Below are 12,772 nucleotides of genomic sequence, written 5' to 3'. Positions count from 1 at the left end.
ACTTCTGTATCTCATATTCTCCTCAGTTATGACCCGAATACACATTTTTAGAAGCAGTAGATATGCTCAATCCAGTGTTGTCCACCCGAATACAGAGAAAAACTTTTTCTCGGATGAAGACAATTAGTTACCGACAGACTCTAGGTCGGCAATTAGTGGAGAGAATATATATATATATATATATATGTAATTGGACATGTCGAAAATGCAGGAAATAAATCTCCATTGTCAACACATAAAGTCAAGAGGACAAAGATAGAAGTCCCATTTGTAAATTTCTTACACCAATAGTCGACAGGGCTATGTCGACAAAAACAATATATTAATTTTTAGATTCTTTAAAAATAGTGTTGTTGGATTCTATGGGACACACTTATGATTGTGCACATCTCACAATATATTTAGGTGCCGACACGTGCATAACGTTATAGAAAATGTGTATACTTAAAAACAAATCATTAAACCCAGGTATTTGGACGTAGCAATACACTAAGGAGCGCACAACTATGAGAAAACAAGGTGAGCACAGGACACAATAAACTAAAGGCAATTTTTAACCCATTCAAAATTTGCTTATTTAGGGTAAACTGACATTTTACAGAAGAAAAAGGAAAAAGAAACATATATTTATTTGTTAATGAGCGGGGTGATCTCATACCCCTCATTAAGTCCCTCCGGGACCAGAGTATTTAGGGTGAGGATCCAGTATGTCTCGCGTCTTAACAGAGCGCAATCTCGATCACCTCCTCTTTTATTTTGGGGTACCATTTCAATCCCTCTTACTTTTAGGCCTGCTGGGTTACAATTATGTTGATTTTTGAAATGCCTGGGCACGCTGTGGTTGGTAATGCCGTGCTTAATATTTCTGATGTGCTCCAGGATACGTGTTTTAAGGCATCGTTTTGTTTTACCCACGTATTTGTAAACACAGGTACATGTCAACAAATAAATAATGTAGTTAGAGTTACAGTTTATAAATTGACCAATTTTGAAGGGTGTGCTTTCTGGTCCAAAACTTTTGAATAAAGGGACAGATTTTACATCTTCCACATGGGAAGCAATCTTTAAGGGTGAGAAAGGAGGAAGTTACAACAGGAATATTGGGTGCCATGGGTTCTAGTTGACTTTTAGAAACCCATGCACCAATGGTTTTAGCTCTAGTATAGACAATTTTGGGGGTATCTTGAAGAAGAGGTCCCAAAAGCGGATCACATTTAAGTACATGCCAGTGTTTCTTTAGCATCTTGGCAATTCTGCGCTCCCCATCATTATATTTGGTAATGAATAAACAATCATGTTTATTGTTATCTTCCTCCCTTCTCTCCTTATATTGTAACACATCATCCCTAGGCAGGGTCCTTGCCCTCTCAAGTGCTTGTTTCACCACTTTTGGGGGATAACCTATTTCCCTAAACCTTTCTAAATAGATGGAGGCCTGGTCATCAAACATTTCCATACTAGTGCAGTTCCTCCGCAACCTGAGGAACTGCAAATATGGAATGTTATCTTTCCAGGGCTTGAAGTGGCAGCTCTCATATTCTAAGTAGCTGTTGCTGTCTACACTTTTAAAAAAGGTATAGGTTTCCACACTTGGATTTACAGGGAAGTTTTCCACACTCAGGATCAAGTACAAGAACGCTATTTTTTTTTACTGAAAATTGGATGTGAATTTAAGATTCGAGTTTATATTCAAATCCAGCATAAATTGGTCAAATTCCGTCTTGTCACCCCTCCAAATTAAGATGATATCGTCTATAAAGCGACGAGAAAAAACAGATTTTAGGGGCACATGCCCCATCAGAAGATTTGTTTCCCACTCACCCATGTAGAGGTTTGCCAGGCTTGGGGCACAGATCGTCCCCTTGGCCGTGCCCCAAACCTGGAGAAACCACTCCCCCAAGAACTCAAAATAGTTGTGCGTGATATATATATATATATATATATATGTATATATATATATATGTGTATATGTATGTTTATTTTTTTATTATTATTATTTATATACATTTGGTCTATCTATAATACTTTAACTGACCCGGCATATACTGGGTCTCCTAAGTGTCCATCTCCGTGCTTTGCTCCCCCCCTTTGGAAACCCCCTTCTGAAAATCCTGCATTTGCCGCTGCAGGGTAGTCAGTATTATTCTCTCAGGAAGCTCAGATGCTAAACTCACACTTAGCTGTGTGGCTAGAGCAGTGGTTCTCAAACTGTGGGTTCTGACCATCTCAGCATGGGGTTGCGTCTCCACGTTGTGGACCATCAGGCTGATGACTTTTCTGATCTCAGTCAGTGATTCAAGGAGTCTGAAAAATCTGTTGAATTGTCTGTTATTTTTAGACTCCTCCCATCATTTTGTGCCTACATAATGCTGCCATGCATGTGCTGTCTGCTGACTACACATGTGATGTGATGACCTTCTGCAGTAACTTGTCATTATTTTTATTGTCCCAGAGCAAAATAGTTTGAGGACCCCTGGGCTAGAGGAACGCTCTATTTATACTTCTGGGTTTTATGTGATGAATAACTAGAGTCAGGTGATTGAGAGAGACTTATGGTCAGATCATCAGACCCTGTGATGTCAATACTCCCAGGTAGGCTTTGAAGTGGAGAGAGGCCTAGTAGGCCATAAAACACTGAAGTCTAAAGAACCCCATACACTATGCGATTTGGGCCCAATTTCACCTGATTCGGATGGATCAGGTAGTGAAATTGGCCCAAATCGCATGTGCAGATGTCCCATCTGACTTCATGCTCGGTCCCGTGGTCGGGCTGATCTTAAGTTTTGGGAAATGTTATGTGCAGCCTGGAGGGGGCAGGCTGAAGCAAGGAGCCAGTGGCGGATTCAGGGGGGGGGCACCCGGGCACGTGCCCCCCCTGTCATTCATTTTGTAGATGAGGACCAGAGCTTTCCAACGAGCCCAGCCCCATGTCTCTAGCCCCCCGGGAACCGGAGATATCGCCTGGCAAAGCTGTAACATTTTTCCCCATAGGATAATATGGGACCCGTCAATTCCGACCCCCACCCGGTTCCGACGGCTGCCAGTTCCCCCCCTGGCATCACAGGAGCTTGTGGTTGAAGTAATTCAATTCCAAATCGCTGGGCCTTCAATATGATACCAGGATAGTCCATATCGGTCAATCGGTTCCAGAGGTATAGCGTGTAAATCAATTTTTTTATTTTTGAAATGTAATTTCATGGTTGTTCATGTTCTTTGAGGGCAGATTACTCTGGAACCAAACGTTCCAGTTTCACTGGACCAAAATCATTCAAAGCCCACTCAAAAGTTCTTCAATATGATACTTGTCTCATGTAAATGGGTCAGTTCCGAAGATATAGCCAGTTAAATGAGATATATGGTTAAAGGGGGGGAGGGGTGGTTTTCTCTCCCCCTCACACCAGAAAATGCAGGGACTAGGCTGGTGTAAAAGGGGCCAACCTGTGAATGCATTTTCTGGTGTGAAATGGGTATTATTTCAAATAGCTGGGACCTGCAGTGCTCGGAATACAGCCAGGCTCTTCCACTGTCAGTGGCTATCACTTCTGCCTGGTGGCAGCTGTCCCCCATTTACCACGAGCATGTATTCCCCGTTGGCAATGAGCATGTAATCCCACAAGGCAACGAGCATGGAACCTCTGGCAATGAGCATGAAACCCTTGGCGATGAGCATGTAGATAAGCAGCACTTACTGTATGTAGCATAATTTTTAATAGGCATTATGGTGTTTGGCATAATACATAATGGACATTATGGTGTAAATGTTTAATGCGCTCCTTTGGTGGACAATGTCCCTGTTTATGAATCGTATTGTGAATTTTGTCTTAATCTGTGTGGCATTATGTGAATTTTGTCTCAATCCGTGTGGCATTATGTGAATTTTGGCTCAATCTGTGTGGCATTATGTGAATTTTGGCTCAATCCATGTGGCATTATGTGAATTTTGGCTCAATCCATATGGCATTTTATGAATTTGGCTCAATCCGTGTGGCATTATGTGAATTTTGACACAATCCATGTGGCATTATGTGAATTTTGACACAATCCATGTGGCATTATGTGAATTTTGGCTCAATCCATTTGGCATTATGTGAATTTTGGCTGAATCTGTGTGTTATTATGTAAATTTTGGCTCAATCCGTGTGGCATTATGTGAATTTTGACACAATCCATGTGGCATTGTTTGAATTTTGGCTCATTCCATTTGGCATCATGTGTAAGGGGCAAGTATAATGGGGTCTAGTATTTTGTTGCATAATGTGTAGAAGTTGTATATGGTGTTGTACACTACACTCAAGGACATGCCCCCTGTTGAGTGGCCACACCCCCTTTTCCAGAGCGCGCCGCACAACTACATCCTTCACTTTTGTCGCCATGGTGGGCCCGCGTACTTTAAATGCCAGGGCCTATTTTTAATCCCATTGCCACCCTCTCTCTGCTGCTCTCTTAGCATGTACACTGGCACCACTAACACTGGCCCTCCCCCACCTAAACCTTCTTTTATCATGGTGCCCCCCCTGTCATTTTATCCTGGATCCGCCCCTGCAAGGAGCCGCAAGCAGAGGTCCAGGCAGTGTCCTGGGTGGTGAATGCTGCAATGGGGACCAGAGACCGGGAAGCGTAGGTAAAGCCGGACAGCAGCGGGCACACATAGAAATGAATGGACAGTCAGTGATTGGCTGAGAGCTCTCTGTCAGAGAGCTCTCAGCCAATCACTGGCTGTCCATTCATTTCTAATGTGTTTTATTTTTTATGTGCACCCGCTGCTGCCCGGCTTCCCCTAGGCTACCCGGCTCTCTGGTCCCCTCGCCGCCCAGTGCGCAAACTGCCTCTCTGCATCCCCTGCCTGGCTCTCTACTTGCGCCCCCCCCGTCCCGCTCTGCGCAGCTCACGGCTCCCTCTGCCTGTAGCTCCTCTGGGACTGCATGTGATTTATCACATGCAAAACTTGGCACGTGAAGTGCCAAATCGTGGGTGACCCCCTCGGGGAGTTGTCAGTAGATTAGGTCCGACTTGTCCTTCGTTATGTATGGGGGCCTTAACTCCTAAGAAAGCACAGAGTATGCTGGCTTTCAGATCCAGACACCAAAAAGCTGATTGCAGAGGAAATTCATATGGTGCACCCAGGTTGTTGCTAATTACTCACAGAGGAATTCCTATTCAGGTGTCTAATTAGGAGTATGCAGAAGAGCTTGCAGACTACATGCTGATCTGAAAATGCAAGCCACAGGATTATACAGAGGTAAAGGTGGCCATAATCTCAGTTTATTGTAAAATGGATTGTATGCAGATTGTGTGCACTTCTTATGTACACAATCATACAATCAATCAGCAGATGGATTGTATGACTGATTGTATGATGGATTGAGTGTCCAAAAACCACCAAGGACTGCCGGGGATTTCAAGGGAAATTGTACACAATCATGAGCGCAATCGATCTTAAGATCGATCTTTCTGATGTATGGCCAGCTTTAGCCACTAAACATGAAAATAAGTCAGGATCGTGACAGCTTGTTTGTTTTTCTCACTTTTTTGTCTTTGTAAATGCGCTAAAAAGGAACAGGCATGTGACTTATGTGAGCCTGTTATGGAATGTCATTACGTGGCTGATGGTTTGTTAATGTCAATGGCTGGTTGTTCCACGAGCTGTACACGTTTTATAACAGAATGTGTTGTTGTTTCAAATACAATTTACATTTAAACTGATTAGACTATATTATGTTCAGCTTATCCAGTGCTGTCCTTATCTGTAATTTATCTCCATGAACAGATTTGTGCATGATAAAACTAAACTGCACTCCTTATCAGGAATTTAAAAACCGCAATAATGATAGTTAAGTTGGCTTGGTGACCAGAGTCCACAGCAGGAGGAGTACATTTACCCCTTGAGTGGTGGGATTTGCTGGGGCAGGACAAACCTACCAGGCAGGTTTGTCCTGCCCCAGCAATACTGACCACTTAAGCGCAGCAGAAAGTCCTGAATCCCCCCCTCCTATTGCACCCCCCATGTTTCTGACCTCCACCCTCCTGTGATCTTGCGCTGGAGCTCCCTGCCACCATTCGCACTGCAGCAGTGACCAGGTGGCAGGCCACGCTTAGGGAGGTATGGGGCAGGTCAGGAGCACTTGGGAGTTTGGCAACCAAGCTGCCCCAAACCTACACAAGCCTGCCACCTGGTCACTGATGCAATGGCGGCGGGAGCAGTGGCATGGGAGCGCCGGAGCGCGGAGGTCAGGGGGGGTAGCAACGAGAGGGGGCCGCTAGAGGTGGCTCACACCTGGAGGCACCACTGGTGCACACCTACCTACAGATAGTATGCCCGGAAATTTTCTGGGACAGCCCGCAACAGGCATACCCCCGAAGTGGTTAATGCAGTGTATATATAGCTTACCACACTACTGCTAGGATTTACTTTTGCACGCTGTGTGTACAGAAAGATATTCTTGTCATCCGTTTCATACAGGGGACAAAGTATATACTATGCACAGCATAATCAACTGAACTACCCCCCCCCCCCCAATCCTCTTATCCAACCTTAACCCCTTCCCGACATTTGACGTATATATACGTCATGGCCGGGATGTACTTCCCGACACATGACGTATATATACGTCATGACTTTAAACTGTCACCGCGTCTATAGACGCGGTGACAGTTTAAACATGTCTGCTGTCCCTGACAGCAGACATGTCCCAGCATGCCCAGGGGGGGCGGCGATGCCTCCCCCCTGTCGGCGATCGCTGCGATTGGCTGTTCAATGTGAACAGCCAATCGCAGCGTTTTCCTGTGTTACCGGCGAATCAGACGCTCTGTAACACAGGGATCAATCACCGCCGGGTGTGAGGGGGGCACCGGTGGTCACCGGTGATGACCACACCTCACCCCACCTGCCCCCAAGGCTGTGATTGGTCCGTCGGACCGACGGACCAATCACAGCCATGGCGCGTGATTTAAACTAACGGTGACTGCGCTGCAGACGCCATTCCGGTCTGGAATTGCGTGTAGAGCGGTCACCGTGCCAATCTGTCGTGATATACTGACCTGATCCTTGCCTGATACTTACCTGATCACCGCTGGTAGCGTGCTGCCAGCAGCTGGATGCTTCCTGGATCTTGTGACTTCCTGTGTGCTGCTGCTGCAGTGTCATAGAGTGACAGATAGTGACAGATAGTGACAGATAGTGACAGATAGTGACAGATAGTGACAGATAGTGACAGATAGTGACAGATAGTGACAGATAGTGAGAGAGAGTGCTATATTTTGTGTCTGCTGCCCCCCCTTTTGTGCTGATCAGTATATCTGTGCTGATCAGCAACTTTTTGGGGGTGCAGGTTTTTTTTTTATATATATATATACCTGTCAGTTGCACCAAAGGTTGTGCTGCCTGTGCAACTGACTGCTGCCCCCCCTGCTGCCCCCCCTTTTGTGCTGATCAGTATAAATTAACTGATCAGCAACTTTTTGGGGGTGCAGGTTTTTTTTTTTATATATACCCTGTCAGGTTGCACCCACAGTTGTGTGCCTGCTGCCCCTCACTGCTAATCAGTGTTGCATCGCTGATCTGCAGGGTTTTTTTTTGGAGAGTGCAGTGGGGTTTTGTTTTTACACCCACGTTGCTTTTGTGGGTGTCCTGTGGCCGCTGAGCGCTGATCAGTGACGTACATCACTGAACAGCATTTTTGGCACAGGGTTGATATAATTTTTTTTCTGCAGTTTTTTTAAATTGTTTTTTTTGGGAGAGTGCTGTGGTTTATTTTTTTTAAATTGTTTTTACACCCACGTTGCTTTTGTGGGTGTCCTGTGGCCGCTGAGCGCTGATCAGTGACGTACATCACTGATCAGCATTTTTGGCACAGGGTTGATCTATTTATTTATTTTTTTTGGATCAAATTCCTGTTGCCTTTGAGCGCTGTTCAGTGACGGACGTTACTGACCAACATCTGTGCTCAATTTTTGGCGCAGGACCTTTTTTTTTTTTTTTTTTTTTTTTACCCCTTCAAGGTTGTACCAAAAGCTGCCTTGAAGTTGCTGAGTGACGTACATCACAGATCAGCATTTTTGCCACAGGGTTGATCTAATTTTTTTTTTTTATTGGGATCAAATTCCTGTATAAAGTATTTTTTTTCTGCACTACATACACACTACACACTACATACCCCCCGTGTTGAAATAAAGTTTGTACCCCCCCTACACTATACACGTGTTGAAACATTACACTTAAAGAAACACAAAAATAAAAATGGCATCCCAAATGTCATCCCAAATGTCATCCCAGTCATCCAGAAGAATGTATTCAGCGGAGGAGGCATATGCCATGCTTGCCTCTGACTCTGACACAGCCAGTGATGCAAGCGGGGAATTTGAAGGATTCGTCTTAACCTCATCTTCCTCCTCTAGTGATGAGGGACCCCCTCAAAGACGCCCCCGTAGAGCAGCTGAGACCCCCCCCCCCCAAATGATTGATCCCGTATGGACCCCACCACCAGACAATTTTGAGCCCCAGGTTCCTGAGTTTTTGGCCATCCCAGGAATCCAATTTGATTCAACAGGTCTCAGAGAAATTGACTTTTTCAAATTATTTTTCTCTGATGATTTTATAAATTTAATGGTGGACCAAAGTAATTTATATGCCCAGCAGTTTATTGCTCAAAACCCCACGTCATCATTTGCTAGGTGGACCCCTGTAGATGCAGTAGAGATGATGACGTTTTGGGGTCTGGTGTTACATATGGGCATAGTAAAAAAGCCAGAAATTAGGCAATATTGGAGTACAGATGTTCTGTACAGCACCCCACTTTACCGTATGGCCATGACTCAGACTCGTTTTGAGACAATCCTTAAATTTTTACATTACACCGATAATGCACAGTGCCCACCCAGAGATGATCCCACCTTTGACCGGCTATTCAAAGTCAGGCCGGTCATTGATCATTTCAGTGCCAAATTTGCAGAGATGTACATCCCTGAAAAATGTATTTGTATCGACGAGTCCCTTATACATTTTAAAGGAAGGGTTAAATTCCGCCAGTACCTTCCCAGTAAGAGGGCAAGGTATGGCATAAAAATGTATAAACTCTGTGAAAGCACCTCAGGGTACACCCACAGGTTTAGGGTATATGAAGGGAAGGATTCAAGAATTGAACCGCCAGAATGCCCCCCCTCCCTCGTAGGTGTTAGTGGAAAAATTGTCTGGGATTTAGTGCTCCCTTCCTGGATAAAGGTTATCACCTCTATGTGGATAACTTTTACACTAGCATCCCCCTGTTTAAGGCCCTTGGTTCAAGAGGTACAGCAGCTTGCGGTACTGTGCGCAAGAACCAAAGAGGCCTCCCAAAAACGCACATTGCCCAAGTACTGAGAAGGGGTGAAAGCAGGGCACAATCCACCGAAAATATGTTGTTGGTCAAATATAAGGACAAGAGGGATGTCCTTATACTGACAACAATTCATGGAGACAGTACCACCTCCGTCCCTGTACGAGGTACCAGTACCCACACCTCAAAACCTAATTGTATCCTAGATTACAATAAGTACATGGGCGGAGTGGATCTTTCAGATCAGGTACTGAAGCCGTACAGTGCCCTGCGGAAAACAAAAATCTGGTACAAGAAGCTGGCCGTGTATATCATCCAGATGGCACTGTATAACGCTTACGTGCTATTCCGTTCTACCAGCCAGAGGGGGACATTTATGCACTTTCAAGAGGAAGTCATAAAGGGCCTAATATTTGGGAACCAGCAGGCAGAGGGCCCCAGTACTTCTAGTACTGGCCCCCGTATTGTACCAGGGCAGCATTTTCCTAACGAAATCCCCTCCACTGCAAAAAAGGGCAGGACACAAAAAAGGTGCAAAGTTTGCTATAAAAAGGGAATAAGTAAGGATACTATTTTCCACTGTGAAACTTGCCCCGACAAACCCGGCCTATGTATAAAGGAGTGTTTTAAAATATACCACACATCTATGGATTATTAGGTTCATCATTTCACCATGCTTCGGGGGTCTTGCTAATGCCACATAGCACCCACCATTCATTCCACCAGAATCTGAGCTGCAAAATCCAAAAATCACTCCTTCCCTTCTGAGTCCTGCCATGCACCCAACTGGTATTTTTTGGTCACATATGAGGCATTACCATACTCGGGAGAAATTGGGGCACAGATTTTGGGGTGCTTTTTCTCCTTCATACCTTATCAAAATGAAAAATTTTAAGCCAGAACTGCATTTTTGTGTAAAAAAATGTAATTTTTCATTTGCACAGCCCAGTTGTATCAAAATTGGTGAAACCCCTGGGGGTTTGAAATGTACACTATACCCCTAGATGAATTCCCTGAGGGGTGTAGTTTGCAAAATGGGGTCACTTGTGGGGGGGTTCCACTGTATTGGTGCTTTGGGGGTCTTGCTAATGCGACATAGCACCCACCAACATTCCACCAGAATCTGTGCTGCAAAATCCAAATATCACTCCTTCCCTTCTGAGTCCTGCCATTTTTTGGTCACACATGAGGCATTGCCGTACTCGGGAGAAATTGGGGCACAGATTTTGGGGTGCTTTGTCTCCTTCATTCCTTGTGAAAATGAAAAATTTTGAGCCAGAACTGCATTTTTGTGTAAAAAATTAAATTTTTCATTTTCACTGCCCAGTTGTACCACAATTGGTGAAACCCCTGGGGGTTTGAAATGTACACTATACCCCTAGTTGAATTCCCTGAGGGGTGTAGTTTGCAAAATGGGGTCACTTGTGGGGGGGTTCCTAACTTTTAGCATCTTATGGTGCCTAGAATCCTACATGGTGCCTAAAAAATAATCTCATAAAAAGGAGGCTCCAAAATCAAGTAGGTGCTCCTTCTATTATGAAGCCTGTGGTTTGGTCAACGTGCACACTAGGGCCACATATAGGATATTTATGAAAACAAAAGAATTGGGGGAATCAATTTTTAGTCACATTTCTCTAGTAAAATGTACTGTGTTCCTTAGAAAAATGTATTAAAATTGAAAATCTGCAAAAAAAATGAAGTTTTGAAATTTCACCTACACTTTGTTTTAATTCCTGTGAAACACCTAAAGGGTTAACAAACTTCCAAAATGCTGTTTTGAATACTGTGAGGGGTGCAGTTTTTGAAATGGCATCATTTATGGGGGTGTCTCACATACAAGTCCCTCAAAGTCACATCAGAACTGAACTGGTCCCTAAAAAAATCAGTGTTTGAAATTTTCTTGAAAATTTGAGAATTTGCTATTCATATTTTAAGCCTCCTAGTGTCCAAAAAAATGTATAAACTGTGTGAAAGCACCTCAGGGTACACCCACAGGTTTAGGGTATATGAAGGGAAGGATTCAAGAATTGAACCGCCAGAATGCCCCCCCTCCCTCGTAGGTGTTAGTGGAAAAATTGTCTGAAGGGAAGGATTCAAGAATTGAACCGCCAGAATGCCCCCCCTCCCTCGTAGGTGTTAGTGGAAAAATTGTCTGGGATTTAGTGCACCCCTTCCTGGATAAAGGTTATCACCTCATTTTCATTTTCACAAGGAATGAAGGGAGACAAAGCACCCCAAAATCTGTGCCCCAATTTCTCCCGAGTACGGCAATGCCTCATGTGTGACCAAAAAATGGCAGGACTCAGAAGGGAAGGAGTGATATTTGGATTTTGCAGCACAGATTCTGGTGGAATGTTGGTGGGTGCTATGTCGCATTAGCAAGACCCCCAAATTGAAAATCTGCAAAAAAAATGAAATTTTGAAATTTCACCTACACTTTGTTTTAATTCCTGTAAAACACCTAAAGGGTTAACAAACTTCCAAAATGCTGTTTTAAATACTGTGAGGGGTGCAGTTTTTGAAATGGCATCATTTATGGGGGTGTCTCACATACAAGTCCCTCAAAGTCACATCAGAACTGAACTGGTCCCTAAAAAAATCAGTGTTTGAAATTTTCTTGAAAATTTGAGAATTTGCTATTCATATTTTAAGCCTCCTAGTGTCCAAAAAAATGTATAAACTGTGTGAAAGCACCTCAGGGTGCACCCACAGGTTTAGGGTATATGAAGGTAAGGATTCAAGAATTGAACCGCGAGAATGCCCCCCCTCCCTCGTAGGTGTTAGTGGAAAAATTGTCTGGGATTTAGTGCACCCCTTAGTGGTAAATTTGGGTCGATACAGTCTGTGTTTTTTTGTGAAAAATACCAAAATGTCGTAAAAAGATGGAAAATTTAGCAATTTTCAAAATGTTAAATTTTCTGCTTGTGAGACAAATAATCATACCACTCAAAATAGTTAATAACTAACATAGACCATATGTATACTTTATGTTTCCATCATTATTTATTAACTATTTTGAGTGGTATGATTATTTGTCTCACAAGCAGAAAATTTAACATTTTGAAAATTGCTAAATTTTCCATTTTTTTACGACATTTTCTTATTTTTCACAAAAAAACACAAACTGTATCGACCCAAATTTACCATTAACTTGAAGTACAATGTGTCACGAGAAAACAATCTCAAAATCACTGGGATAAGTAAAAGCAAAAAAAAGTTATCCCCACTTAAGTGATACATGTCAGATTTGAAAAAAAGGGCTCTGTCAGGAAGGCAAAAACAGGCTGCGGCGGGAAGGGGTTAAATATACCACTGCATTGTCACCATACACTGTCACTGCTTAAAAACCTTAGTTACGTACTGTAGGTCCACAATTAATGAAAGGCACATAATACCCAAATGTGGGTCTAATGAATGCACCCTAGAGAGTATGCGAACAGTTGAGCACTCAGATCCACAGA

The 12,772-nt window shown here is 43.6% G+C and overlaps 1 protein-coding gene across 4 annotated transcripts in view; it reads left to right on the top strand.

The window, feature by feature from the left end:
- Positions 1 to 12,772, top strand: part of MFSD12 (major facilitator superfamily domain containing 12) — a 231,268-nt gene that overhangs the window by 187,788 nt on the left and 30,708 nt on the right. The window lies entirely within an intron of this gene.

This window comes from Crinia signifera, chromosome 1, assembly GCF_055691185.1.
Source record: "Crinia signifera chromosome 1, ASM5569118v1, whole genome shotgun sequence".
Taxonomy (NCBI): Eukaryota; Metazoa; Chordata; class Amphibia; order Anura; family Myobatrachidae; genus Crinia; species Crinia signifera.
The sequence above is the reverse complement of the archived record's forward strand: the minus strand, read 5'-3'. Positions and strand labels throughout refer to the sequence as shown.